The sequence below is a fragment of the Symphalangus syndactylus genome, chromosome 23, assembly GCF_028878055.3.
Source record: "Symphalangus syndactylus isolate Jambi chromosome 23, NHGRI_mSymSyn1-v2.1_pri, whole genome shotgun sequence".
Classification (NCBI taxonomy): Eukaryota; Metazoa; Chordata; class Mammalia; order Primates; family Hylobatidae; genus Symphalangus; species Symphalangus syndactylus.
Genome location: NC_072445.2, coordinates 59,600,696 through 59,613,903, shown reverse-complemented (window position 1 = coordinate 59,613,903; position 13,208 = coordinate 59,600,696). Strand labels below are relative to the sequence as shown.

Here is a 13,208-nt window from a genome sequence, read left to right as displayed (position 1 = left end):
GTTCCCTTTTCTTCACATCCTCAGTAGAATTTGCTATTGCCTGACTTTTGCATATAAGCCACTTTAACTGTGGTGAAACGATTTCTCATTGTAGTTGTGATTTGCATTTCTCTGATGATCAGTGATGTTGAGCACCTATTCATGTACCTGCTTGCCATTTGTATTTTTTCTTTCGAGAAATAAGCCTGATATTCTTTCAGGGCATAAATTAAGAATGCAACCCTCCTCTGCCCATGCCCACGTATATCATGTAAGAGCAATCTGGCATAGATACTCCAATTCATTTTTTAAAAAAGTGGATTCTCAGTTCTAAACAACATAAACTAACGTCTTTATTTGCTTCAGTCAAAAAAACTCCAAAACACAATGAAGGAAGAGGCCAATTGAGTAAACCAGTTACTTAATGCTAACAAAGAAACAGACATCATCAAGCAGTTCTGTCTTCCCAAATCAATTCTTTTGAAATCAAACATCTTCATTAAGTGGTTCCTTGAACTGTTATGCCATAAAAATAAAAAAAAAAACTCATGAAGAAAATGAAATAACCACGTGCAAAATACCTTCGTCACTGTATTTTAAATACGGTTGTATGCAATTTGTTAATCTTCATCGTCCTTTATAACTGAATTATATGTGCTTTTGAAAGCTACATAATGAATAACATGTTGTATATAATTGTTAAAATGTGTCTATGGTCATCATATAATTTAGATCTGAGGTCCTCAGTAAAAGACAAAGTCCGAGAAGTCAGAACCTCTGTTCCTCTTTTCACTATACCCCAATACCATATGTATATGGGAGAATGGATTTGATTGACTTGAGTTGTATCTGCAGTGCTTCTTGAAGGCATGAAAACTACTGCAAGTGTTTTTAATTACTCGAACCTCAACCCTTCCACATGTAAGCTTCTTGAAAATAGGGATTTTGTCTGGCTGGCTTTCCTGCTGAATCCCCAGCACCTAATATGGTGCCTGGCCCATACAGAGTCCCTAACAGATGTTCAATAAATATTAATATCTACTAAATTATTTTCTGAAATGGATACAGTATCTGAGATGGTTAATTTTACGTGTTAACTTGGCTAAGCCAAGGTACCTAGATATTGGTCAAACATTCTTTTGGATGTCACTGTGAAGCTATCTTTTTTAAAAGATTAACATTTAAATCAGTAGGCTTTGAGCAAAACAAATGACCTTCCATAATGTAGGCGGGCCTCCAATCAGTTGAAGGCCTTAATAGAAAAAAGAGCGACATCTACAGAGCAAGAAGGAATTCAGCCAGCAGAGTGCCTTCGGACTCAAGTAGCAATGTCAGTTCTTCCCTGATCTCCAGCTTGCCAGCCTGCCTTGCTGATTTGGGACTTGCCAGTCTCCATAACTGTGTGAACCAACTTCGTAAAATAAATCTCTCTCTCTCTTTCTCTCTCTCTCTCTATATATATATATGTATACACACACACACACATTTCATTGGTTCTGTTTGTCTGGAGAACCCTAATACACCCACCTTACTCCTTTGCTCACTCAGTGAATCAATCAATATATGTCATTTGCCAGAGATCACTCTCACCCATCAAGACCTCACAACTACTAAAGCCAAAACAGTGATACAACCCCTGAAGTACACTCTTGACTTTAACTTCTCCACTCCGGTGGAGTGACAAAGAGCATTACCTCCTTAACGTTTCGATGATTCTATGATGCAAAGCACCTGCATGAGGAACAGGTGCTGAGAGGACACTGTACTTGCTAAAGCCATGTCCTGATAGGGTGACAGAAGGCACCAGCATACTACTGTGCTTTGAGGAGAAAATGCTTCCCATGGTGAGGCTGAGCTGCTGATGGTCTCACTTCCTCTAAATATTTCCACTCTTTACAAGCGAAGCTGTGGGCGGGGAATTTCAGAGTCATGGAAACTAGTCAAAGGTTACTAAAGGTTCATGGACAGTACTATTTGATAACTGTGTGGTAGCTGCATAGTCACATATGCTATAAAAAAGGTGAATATAAAAAATACATCAATAAGAAACTTATAGATGAGCACTATATGAAATTTGGTTCTCTTCAGGATCAAGCAAACTGATGGACCTTCATGGAACCCAGTCTGCTGGTCTGGGGAACAATACTTTTGTAAATTAAGTATTCATATAGAACTTTTCCCCAAGAGCTTATCTGGAGGGGAAGTGACAGTGAGAGGGAAAGGCTTAATTTGCCCACAATCAGCATGGGCTGGCCCAGTCACAAATTGTCTGTCCAGGAAGATTCTTTTTTTCTTTTTGTTTTTCTTTTTTAATCTTGGGGAGTCACTTTAGCCCTTTCTTCCTCTCCCATTTAAGACCCCTTCCCTTCTTTGATGTCCCCTAGCTAAAACCTGTTTCTAACTTGTGGCAAAACTTCACTTCTCTGCTCAAGTAGTTTGTGCATGAAACAGGGATAAATTTGGTGGCAATTGTGCCTTCCTGAAATCCTAACTCTGAACCATCATTTTTGTCAATGACTTAGCACTGCCAACTAATAGAAATGATATTGTCATACATTTATGCAATAGGATACTATACAGCTGTGAAAATGAATTATCGACATCTCTTGGCATCAACATGAATAACACTCAGAAACATCATGTTGACCGTAGAGCAAGTCTTGGAAGAATGCATATGTATGACTATATTTACTTACGGTTCCCAAACAGGCAGAAATTGACTATATACAAATTGCGTATATACCTATGCATATATGTCTATGCATACACTTAGACCTAGGAGGCCAATCAAAAATAAAGTAAGGGAATTAGTAACAAAATTTTAAGACAATAGTTCCTTTTGTGGTGGGTGATATAATTTGGACGTTTGTCTCCTCTAAATCTCATGCTGAAATGTGATACCCAATGTTAGAGGTGGGGCCTAGTAGGAGGTATTGTATTATGGGGGTGGATCCCTCATGAATGGCTTAGCGCCCTCCCTTTGATGGTGAGTGAGTTTTCACTCAGTTAATGCACCCAAGATCTGGTTGTTTAAAAGACTCTGGGACCTCTCTCTTCTGTCTGTTTCTCTCTTTCTTGCCATGTCATATGCTGGCTCCTCCTTCACCTGTCATTTGACAGGTATTATAGCAGGGAATAAAGATGTGCTATAGGAAGACAGTATTTGAAGTGTAGAAAAAACTGATAGAGGCCGGGCGCGGTGGCTCACGCTTGTAATCCCAGCACTTTGGGAGGCCGAGGCGGGCGGATCACGAGGTCAGGAGATCGAGACCACGGTGAAACCCCGTCTCTACTAAAAATACAAAAAAAGTAGCTGGGAGTGGTGGCGGGCGCCTGTAGTCCCAGCTACTTGGAGAGGCTGAGGCAGGAGAATGGCGTGAACCCGGGAGGTGGAGCTTGCAGTGAGCTGAGATCGCGCCACTGCACTCCAGCCTGGGTGACACAGCGAGACTCCATCTAAAAAAAAAACAAAAAACAAAAAAAAACAAAGAAATGATCCCAGGAAGCACTGATGGGGAGTGAAGGAGTATCCAGGGAAGGAGAGAAGCCATAAAGGGCCCCACCACTGTGGGCAACTGGAGCTTGATTCCATGTAGATTATTCCATTCAAGACTGAGGGAGCTGGAATATTTATAGCCTTTGAGGAGTTCATTTCTGGGAATTTTCATCTGTCCTTTGGGCAATTACAGTTGGCCCTATGTGGCTTGGAGAAAGCTCTCAGGTCATGAGATAAAGACTCAGGTTGTCAGCAGCCAGCTCTGTCACAGTGAGGCCTGAGGAGGAAGGCAGGACACTGACTACTTCGGATACCCCTTCTCTACCAGATGCTTAAATGTTTGCTATCCAATCTGATCCTTACCACAGGCATTCAAGATAGCTCTTTCCCCTTATTTACATGTACAGGAAGAGGCACCGGGAATTACATCATGCGACCATTACAGCCTGTCCTCTCCTACACCTCTGCTTTTGTATCTTCCTAGTCTTCTTCTTCTTCTTCTTTTTTTTTTTTTTTTTTTTTGAGACAGGATCTCACGCTGTCACCCAAGCTGCAGTGCAGTGGTGCAATCATAGCTCACTGCAACCTCGACCTCCTGGGCTCAAGCAATCCTCCCGCCTTAGCCTCCTGCATAGCTGGGACTATAGGCACACACCACCATGCCCAGCTATCTTGTTTAAGTGGTGACATACAAAGTGACAGCCACTAAATAGCTGTTAAATAAATTAACCAATTAACAAGAAATGGTGGAGTGCTAGCTAAACACTGATTTCATATCCTTTCTTTTCCACCAACTCCACTTTCCACATTCTTAGAACCAGGAATGTCCTTGAGAATAACCAAGCTTGGAAGAAAACGGAAACAAAGAAGAAAACTACTCGGCTGATTCCCAGGATTCTGTCATGGACAATTGCTCTTCACACCCAATGCTGGGTGGGAAACCAGCTTCTGGGCAGGGGAAGGAGGGACTCCCCATGCAGGAGTTTAAATGACTAGAGCACCTACTCTCACTTCTCAATACAAGCAAAGGGAAAAGATTGGTGGCCGATCTCTGCATAGCTTAGAATTATGTATAACCCTTTCAGAATGATTGTCCCCTTTATGATTATAGATGGGCTTCATTTTGAAATAATTTCGGCAAGATAAAAAGTTTGCCTCAAGTCCTTTGTGGAATAAAGGCAATTGAATGAATGAAGGAAGGAAGAAATGAATGAATGGGTTAAGTGAAAGAATAAACATGGAGAAAAGTAAGGATGGAGCTCTTGGGCAGCCCACTATGGACAGGGAGAACACAGTGTGCTGTCACTTGTCCTTAGCCCCTTGGAGATTGTGCTAATGACTACAGGGATAGGACACACACAGAACCCAATTCTCAGTCACCATTTCTCGCCAGTCAGGACTCATGTCCAAAGAGGCTGAAAAGGACGTAAATGATTCTAACCCACCATAAAGAATAAGTGACAGCCCACACTTTGAAGTACTGAAATAATTCAGGAAAAATAAAAGCTTAGTTGCTGTCAGGTAAGCTCTCTGATGACAGTAGGAAGAGGGGAGGGGCCATGTACTTACACACCAGGAAGCATCTACCCAGAACAATTTCAAAAGTAGAAATCATGCGGGTTTGAATGTTGCACTAAAACCAGCACCTCCAGGTCAACTTGGAGACCGGGAGTCACCCATTCCTCTTCTGGGGCATCCGGAGGTCCTCCCTGCCCCAGTTGAGGAGTGTTCACAGTGGGGAAACACCACCAGATGTCTGGCACCAACTCAGGAAGTAGAAGCCTGAGTGAGTCCCTCCTCTCCTACAGGCCACAGCAAGTGGCTGAGAACTCACCCAAGTGCAGGATGGCACTGTTGGTGGATCATCTTGCCTCCCCGACGCTCTGGCCCTCTCTGGGCAGGTGGGCGGGAGGTGACAGCTAGTCCTGCTGCATGCTCATGTTTCCCTCTCCATGCAGCGAGCAGACTTGCTTCTAGAGGCAGCTGTAAGCATTTGCCTACTGAGCAACCACACACGTCGGATGTGAGTGGCGTGTGTATGTGTGTGTTTTTCCTTCCGGTTGCTGTGAGGTGATGTTGTCTTGGTTCATTTCCTCTCTGTGCCTCTTCTTTTTTTTCTCTGTCATACTTTCTGATTCGCTGAGGACACTTTGTAGTTTAGGGACGGGTAAGAAAGCTTGTTCTCCTCTGGCCTCTTTGCTATTTTTGGAAAGGTAGGTGATCTTTACATTCGTATTGCAAGGAAATTTGTCAAAATGTATTTTTCTAAGTGGCATAAGCTCCCTCCTAGGCTGCACTGAAGCAAAAGTTAGGCTATTTCCAAGCCAACTGAATTGGGATTTTATGGTTTCATAGACTTAGTGTGTTGCAAAGGGTTCCACTATTAATTGACACGAAACATTCTTTCATATAACAAGTACTTATTGAGCTTGTACACTGGAATAGACACCATGCTAGGGGCTAGGTGCTCAGAGAGCTTCCTACTTACAATGTCGTATGGAAGCCTAGATCTGTGTATGTAGAAGGGAATTCGAAAGCCCAAACCCTTTGTCTTCTTCATTCTGTGCTTTCAAGTAGCAGACAAGTGGCTCTGAGACAAGCCTCCTGGGTTGGAATTGTGGCTCTGCTCTTTAAACACTTCTGGCCTTTCTGTGCCATGGCCTCTTCATCTGTAAAATGGGAACAGTCACAGGATTGTTGTGAGAATTAAGTGAATTAGTACATGTAAAGCACTCCAAGAGTGCCTGGCACAAATAGAGTAAGCACGATATAAGTGTTTGCTGTCATCATTCGTGGCAACTTTGTATTACTATCAGCTGAGATCTTTGCTATTTTCCTACCCTTCCTCATTTTCCACTCCTTGCTCATGCCTAGCAAATGACTTGGGGACATAGAGGGTTGAGAGGAAAGAGAGAGAGGTGGTTTGAATATTGGATGTTCCCCAAATGATCCTGTGGTGCCTGTTGTTTCTGCTCCAAATCCTTCCTGCTCCATCATCAAGACAAACAAAGGGCTGCCCTTGGCCCCACCCATCAGACTCAGCTCAAGTATGTTGCACTCTTGTGGCATCTCTTTTGTTGTTGTTGTTGTTGTTTTGTTTTGTTTTAATTTTCTGTAAGACTTCTCTGAAATTCATTTATTTTTAAATGTTTGAGCTGGTTCAAACCTTGCTAAAGAATATTCTGCTCATACAAAGGTGCCACACTTAAAGCAATAAACACTCAGCTCAGTGCCATGTACACTGGGTCTTATGAATAAATCAATAACAAGAGCATTGATATTAATCATCATATATTGTATATATTGTATACATATATTGTACCTGTTAAGTGCAATTAACAATATTCATCAAGGTATGCTTTTATTCTTCTTTCTTCTCTTTCTCTCTCCTTAAAAAAACATTCTTGAGTACATGCTATGTATCCACATCGTTCCAGATTTGAGCTAGAATTATTCTACTCTGAAGTTTTTATTTTATAGTACAGAGTATTTATAATAAATTGATGGAGGTAGAGAAGTCTGGGTAGTACATGTTTTATCAAAACGTCCTTTTATGCTTTTCCCATTATACCATATCAGGTAAGGAATTATTTTCTTCATTAGGCATTTAATTAGTATAAATTTAAATGTACAAACTTTAGAAAACATAATTAATAATTTTGTAGTATGACTTGAATATTAATGCCATCAAGTTGTCTGCATAAGTCAGTGACACTCTAGAGATACTAAAAATGCTAAGCTTGGGATCCTTTTACATAAAATACTTGAGGTTGACAACCTTATATCCTGGACTCTGTTTTTTCATCTTCATCCTATGGCTTCATTTCCCACTTCCAGCTGCCTGGACCTCCCACTGCTGAATTTTTCAGAACAGAGAGCGAGCGAGCATGTCTTTCAAGGCAAACTAAGGAACCGAGACTTTGTCCAAAAACAGATCAGACTTATTTTAGACAAACAAGTTAAATATTTTTCCCATTTGCAAAGACGCCTGTTTTCTATGTCTGTTTTCCTACTTACAGTGTCAGATTTTCTTCTTCTTCTTTGGTTTGTTTTATTTTCTTTTTGATTAGTAGCAGGTTATGCTGCATGTCAACATTTTGGCAAACCGCAGATGATTCTGAAAAAAAACAAACAACTTTAATTTCTAATCACTCTATCCAATGAGGACAGTGCTTACATTTTCATCTTCATTTAAACCAGCTTCTTGACTGCTTTAATTAGCTCCTTCATGCCATCTCAGTTAGCTGGAATCTTGGTTTGCACCACAAAATGCTTTATAACTACCTGTGAAGCAGTAGCCAAACCCCAGGCAACTGTTTAGAATTTGTTATGGAGGTCTGGTCCAAGGAGCAGCTGTTGTATGGAGTGGAGGTTGAGGGTGGGGGAAGGAAAGGTGAGGAGAATTTCAGAAGACTCAAAGGTTGAGAAATCCACGGCCAAAGTGTGTGCACGTGTGTGTGTGTGTGTGTGCATCTGTGCACGCATGCGCATGTGTGTATCTATGATTCCATTTGCTTGACTCATTCCCTTCCATGATGGAAGACAGTATGAACCATGGGGAATCAACTGCCCACTGAGGAATTTAAATGAAAATGCTCAAAGGCTGGTCTGGCAAATTTTAAGAGCAACGTTGTCTAGTATTATAATGGATGTCTCCTCCCTTCTTGGGAATGGGAGTTCGTCTTGTGGTTTTCATTTTTAGATGAGGAAATCAGAGCTCAAAAAGATCCCGTTCATTTTTTCCCATTCATTAACTATTGCATTCCTGCGAGGTCTCCTGAGCTTTCCTGGGCCTTCTCAATACATCGCTCCACAGGACACCCTCCAGAAACCTGTAGCTCAGTGGGAGATAAGCCAACAAGATAACTGTTTCTGTTCATTTGTTAATTCATGATCTTAAAAGCATTATTTAACATGTGCTAAAATAAATAAAAAAGAAATGAGAATCAGTTTCTCCCCTAAGAGAGATGACAGTCTGGAAGGCATGGAAGAATGAGCCTTGTTCACCTTCCTCTTCTGATCTCTTGCCCTTATAAACCTCCTTTTCTCTCTCCCCTAACAAGACACCTTTGTCTTTTGCCTGTCTATTCTCCCAGTCCCTCAGCCAAGTCCTGGGCTCTCTAGCCCTCCTACGTTGCCGGAACTCCATGACCTATTTCAGCAATGTGTATAATGTAGATTTCCTTGTTCTTGTTCTTCCGGGTGTTCACCTTGCCTATTTCCATCGCTGTCATGCACCAGAGCTATCCAGACTCACTGGGGAAAGTTAATAAAGGTAACTTGTTTCCTTGCAAATTCTCCCCAATAACCTTAACTGAGGCCCTTCTGCTGCTCAAGAATTTTCCTTCTCATCTCCCGCTGTCTGTCAGGTCCCCTGTGGTATCCTTTCTAGACTTTTCTCATGTTCTAAAAGCTCTAAGCCTAGCCGTTGCCTCCTGCCATGCCTGGGGTAAGGTCTCCTGATGGGAACTCTTTCAGGATGCCTCAAGATCCCTGCAGTTTCACCATTTCTTCCATACTGTTTCCCATTCTCTGTTCATTCTTCAGTTCTTTGAATTACAGCTTGAAGCATCACCAGCCAATTCATAATGACAGTAATAGCTACCATTTTAAATTTATATCAGCAGGAGGCAAACAACATTGGCAAAGATGAAACCATTCTTCTAGTCATAGAACAGCTGTTTGAGAAAACACGGGCACCTAGAAGAGCAAAAGGAAGAAAGACTGAACACTTTTAAAGACAGAAGTGATGCCAAATTGTAAAGATTCTGACTTATTGGAAGCATTCATCGCATTTAGGAATCTGGCAAGCACGTATTTCCCCATGGTTTACACTCTGTTTGCCTACCCTTCCACTAGATAATAACCGTCTTTGACTTCTCAAAAAATACTTGGTAAAACTTAATTAGTGCTAATTTATCTATAACTTTAAAATAAAATTTTAAAATCTACTAGTAATAAATTTATCTCGTAAAGAACTAACATTGCAGATGAGGTTCTCCAAAGTGTCTTTGCCCATCAGCCCTAGTTTTAGTTTTCTTTCTTGCTTCGCCCACAGAGAACCTTTGCTATCGGTTTGAGGTACATTCTACAAGACATTTTCAGGAATTCATATAAATATATGTCATCACTGCCAATGTGCAGTTGTGCACATGCCCTTGAGCATGCATGTGCACACAAACAGAACCTGACACTGAAACCATCATACTGTACTATCCTCAGTTTCTGAGGGAACTGTATAAACAGCTGTTCTGGTTTCACATGAAATAGCAGCTTGAAAACAACATCTTATTCACGAGAATGTAAAAAACAAAACTGCATTGCTGCTTTAGATGGTTGAAGAGGTGAGGCTCCTCAGTTTATCTGAATTTTGTCCATTTGTTTTCTAAATACATAAAAATGTGGATTCACATCCAGCTGATTTACCTCTGGGTAGAGATTCCTGGATCAAATACTAAAGATCCATTTGCCATTTGATAAAGTGATTTTTGGGATTTTTCCTTTTTTCCTTCACAGTCACCAAGCTAAGAAGTCAAATCATTGGCCGGGCGCAGTGGCTCACGCTTGTAATCCCAGCACTTTGGGAGGCCGAGGCGGGCGGATCACGAGGTCAGGAGATCGAGACCACGGTGAAACCCCATCTCTACTAAAAATACAAAAAAAAAAAAAAAAAGCGGGGCGTGGTGGCGGGCGCCTGTAGTCCCAGCTACTCGGAGAGGCTGAGGCAGGAGAATGGCGTGAACCCAGGAGGCGGAGCTTGCAGTGAGCCGAGATTGCACCACTGCACTCCAGCCTGGGCGACAGAGCGAGACTCTGTCTCAAAAAAAAAAAAAAGTCAAATCACAACCGTCCCCTGATATATACATAAGCTGCCCCTGACAATGACCCCAGACACGGGGAGGGGTGCCAAGTGCCGGGATTAATTACATCCACTTTTTTGTCTACAATGACTTACTGTTTACCTCTCTCTTTCCTTGGGCGTTTCCCTTATCCTGACTCTCTCGTAGCAGCCTCCATTTCACAGTGCCATATTGTGGGTTAACTGCTTTCTAAATTGAGAAATATTTTTACTGATCCCTAGCAAAAACTCCAGCACTCCCTGTTTGTTCCCTTTAGTTTTTATACATGATTTTTTCTCTAAGACAATGGAAATTTAAACTGGAAATCCAACTTACCCTTCCTCTATTTTCACCACAACTTTTCTTATAAACAAACACCTATGTCCATATTTTCCTGGCAGTCCTAACTCAGTTCTTGGTTCGATCTTCTTCTTTGCCTCTTTCTCTTCTTTCTTTCATATTCAGTTGTCCTAAGAAATTTGTCTACACTCCATACCTCCACTTCTACACTTTCCATTCCTTCTTTCCTCACTGCATTCCTTCCATCCTGACATCTGGTCCATGCCCCCAGCTCTCCACTGAAATCGTCTTTGCTAAGGTCACCCTCAGGAACCTGGATGATAAACCAGTAGACACTACAAAGTCTTTTTCTCTGCTGCATTAAAAGTGGTTGACCAATTCTTTCCTCTCAGGCCCCTCTCTACTTCTTTGGAGGACACCTCTTGCCTTGGTTCCCCTCTTTCTGGTTCAGTACACTCCACCACTTACTGCTACAGTGATTCACCCTTGGGCCTCACACATTTTCACTCTTCTGCTTTCTCTATGGGTAGGTTCATCCCATTTAAAAGAGGGGCCTTCTCTTCCCACACTTCCATTTGTCCTAGTTCATTTGCATTGCTATAAAGGAATACTTGAGGCTGGTCATTTATAAAGAAAAGAGCTTTATTTGGCTCATTGTTCTGCCGGCTGTACAAGTCGCATGGTGCCAGTGCTTGGGGGAGGGACAGGAGGGCCTCAGGGAGCTTCCAGTCATGTTGGAAGAGGAAGGGAAGCTTGCATGTGCAGAGATCAGGTGATGAGAGAGGAGGCAAGAAAGGGCGGAAGTGCCAGGCCCTTTTTAACAACCAGCTCTTGTGGGAACTAATAGATTAAAAACCCACTCACCACCCTGTCAAGGGAAGACACTAATCTAATCTGCACTAATGAAGGGTCTGCACCCATGACCCAAACACCTTCAATCCAGCCCCACTTTCAACACTGGGAGTTAAATTTCAGCATGAGATTTGGAGGGACAAACATCCAAACTATTGTCTTTTCCTGTCTGTTCTCCCAGTCATTACCCATGTCATTATAATATTCTCAGTTCCTCTGCCCCAAAACACTACAAATCTTTTCCCCACTGCGTCTTCAATCCAACCAGTCACCATATTCTGTGTTGTTGTTTTTTTAAATTAAATCTCAAATCCAATCTTGTTGACTCATTCAGTTCCCTCTCTGTGTATCCCTTGCCACTTTCTTAGTTTAGACGTTAATTGCTCAGACTGTTACAACAATTCCTAGCCGTGAGGCCCTCTTCTAGCCTCTATAGAACACTGTTAGGAACACGGTAGGTGCTATGGTTCAGATTTTTGTGTCCCCCCCAAAATTCATATGTTGGAACCTAATTCTTAAGGTTTTATTATTAGGAAGTGGGGCATTTGAGCGGTGATTAGGAGATGAGGACAGTGTCCTGATGAATGGAATTAGTCCCCTTATAAAAGAGGCCTGAAGGAGCCCGTTGCTCCGCTCAACACATGCAGACCCAGCTGGAAGGCCCTATCTATGAGGAGGAGGGACCACGGCAGACACTGAATATGCTGGCGCTTTGATCTTAGACTTCCAGCCTCCACTACTCGGAGCAATCGCTTTCTGTTGTTTGTAAGTTACCCAGTCCTAGTTATTTGGTATAGCAGCCTGAATGGGCCAAGACACCAGGTCCTCAGGAGATATTAATTGAATGAACATCTTCAAAATATTAGATGTTTCCATAGACAAACTTCATATCTTCTCGTGTTCACTTTCTGCTTAAAGACTTTTACCAACTTCCTGTTGCCTACAAAATAGAATGGAAATGACTGTGCTGGTGAATGGCGGTCCACTCTTCTCTTTACATTCTCTCCTGCCTTGTTCACCCCTGTAGTGCCCTTCACCTTCCCATCACATCAAACTGTGATTCACCCTTGGGTCCCACCCATATTCATCCTCCTGACTTCTCTGGGTAAGTTCATCCCATTTAAATCAGGGGCAAGCCTTCTCATCCCACACTTCCATTTGTCTCAGTCCATTTGTGTTGCTATAAAGAAATACCTGAGGCTGCTAATTTATTAAACATTCAGGCTGCTCTCGGTCCCCTCCTATTCCATAACTTCTCGTGGTTATGGCATTGTAAAGGCTGTTCCCCTGCCTAGAATGCCCTTTCTCCTTGTCTTTCTGGCAACCCCTTGGTATCCCCTGGACAGAGTCTTCCTTTCCTCCTTCGCTGTCACCAGGCCCTCTATTAATCACATAATGTCACCATAGTGTATCTCCATTCCCTGGACTTTGAGGCTCCAGAGGGCAGGGAACTGTTGTTTATTCATTCTGGAGACCAAACTAAACATTTTACAAAGTAGTCCATGGAGGTCTCTTATCAGAATCACCTACGAGGCTGGTTAAATGTAGATTTCCAGGCCCCACGACTGAGCTGCCAAATTTTGTTTGTCTGGATAGTGGGACTCTCCTAGGTAAATATTATGCACATGAATGTTTGAGAACACATCTACAGCATCCAACAAATATTTGATGAATAAAAACATGATTAAAAAAGTACTGAGATCCCTACTCCTAAAATTCTGCTCTATTTCCTTCATTCCTCT

At 42.1% G+C, this 13,208-nt stretch overlaps 1 protein-coding gene across 3 annotated transcripts in view; it reads right to left on the bottom strand.

Moving 5' to 3' along the window:
- NEDD9 (neural precursor cell expressed, developmentally down-regulated 9) overlaps positions 1 to 11,095 on the bottom strand; it is a 196,649-nt gene extending 185,554 nt beyond the window's left edge. The window contains exons 1-2 of one of the 3 annotated variants that reach the window (XM_063632391.1): positions 10,651 to 11,095; positions 5,310 to 9,175 (exon numbers count right to left, since the gene is read on the bottom strand). The gene's annotated coding sequence lies outside the window, so the exon portion shown is untranslated. Of the gene's footprint in view, positions 1 to 5,044; positions 9,176 to 10,650 lie in introns of those variants that run through there. The other 2 variants (XM_055262762.2, XM_063632392.1) reach the window with 2 other exon arrangements.
- Between the last annotated feature and the right edge of the window lie 2,113 nt (positions 11,096 to 13,208).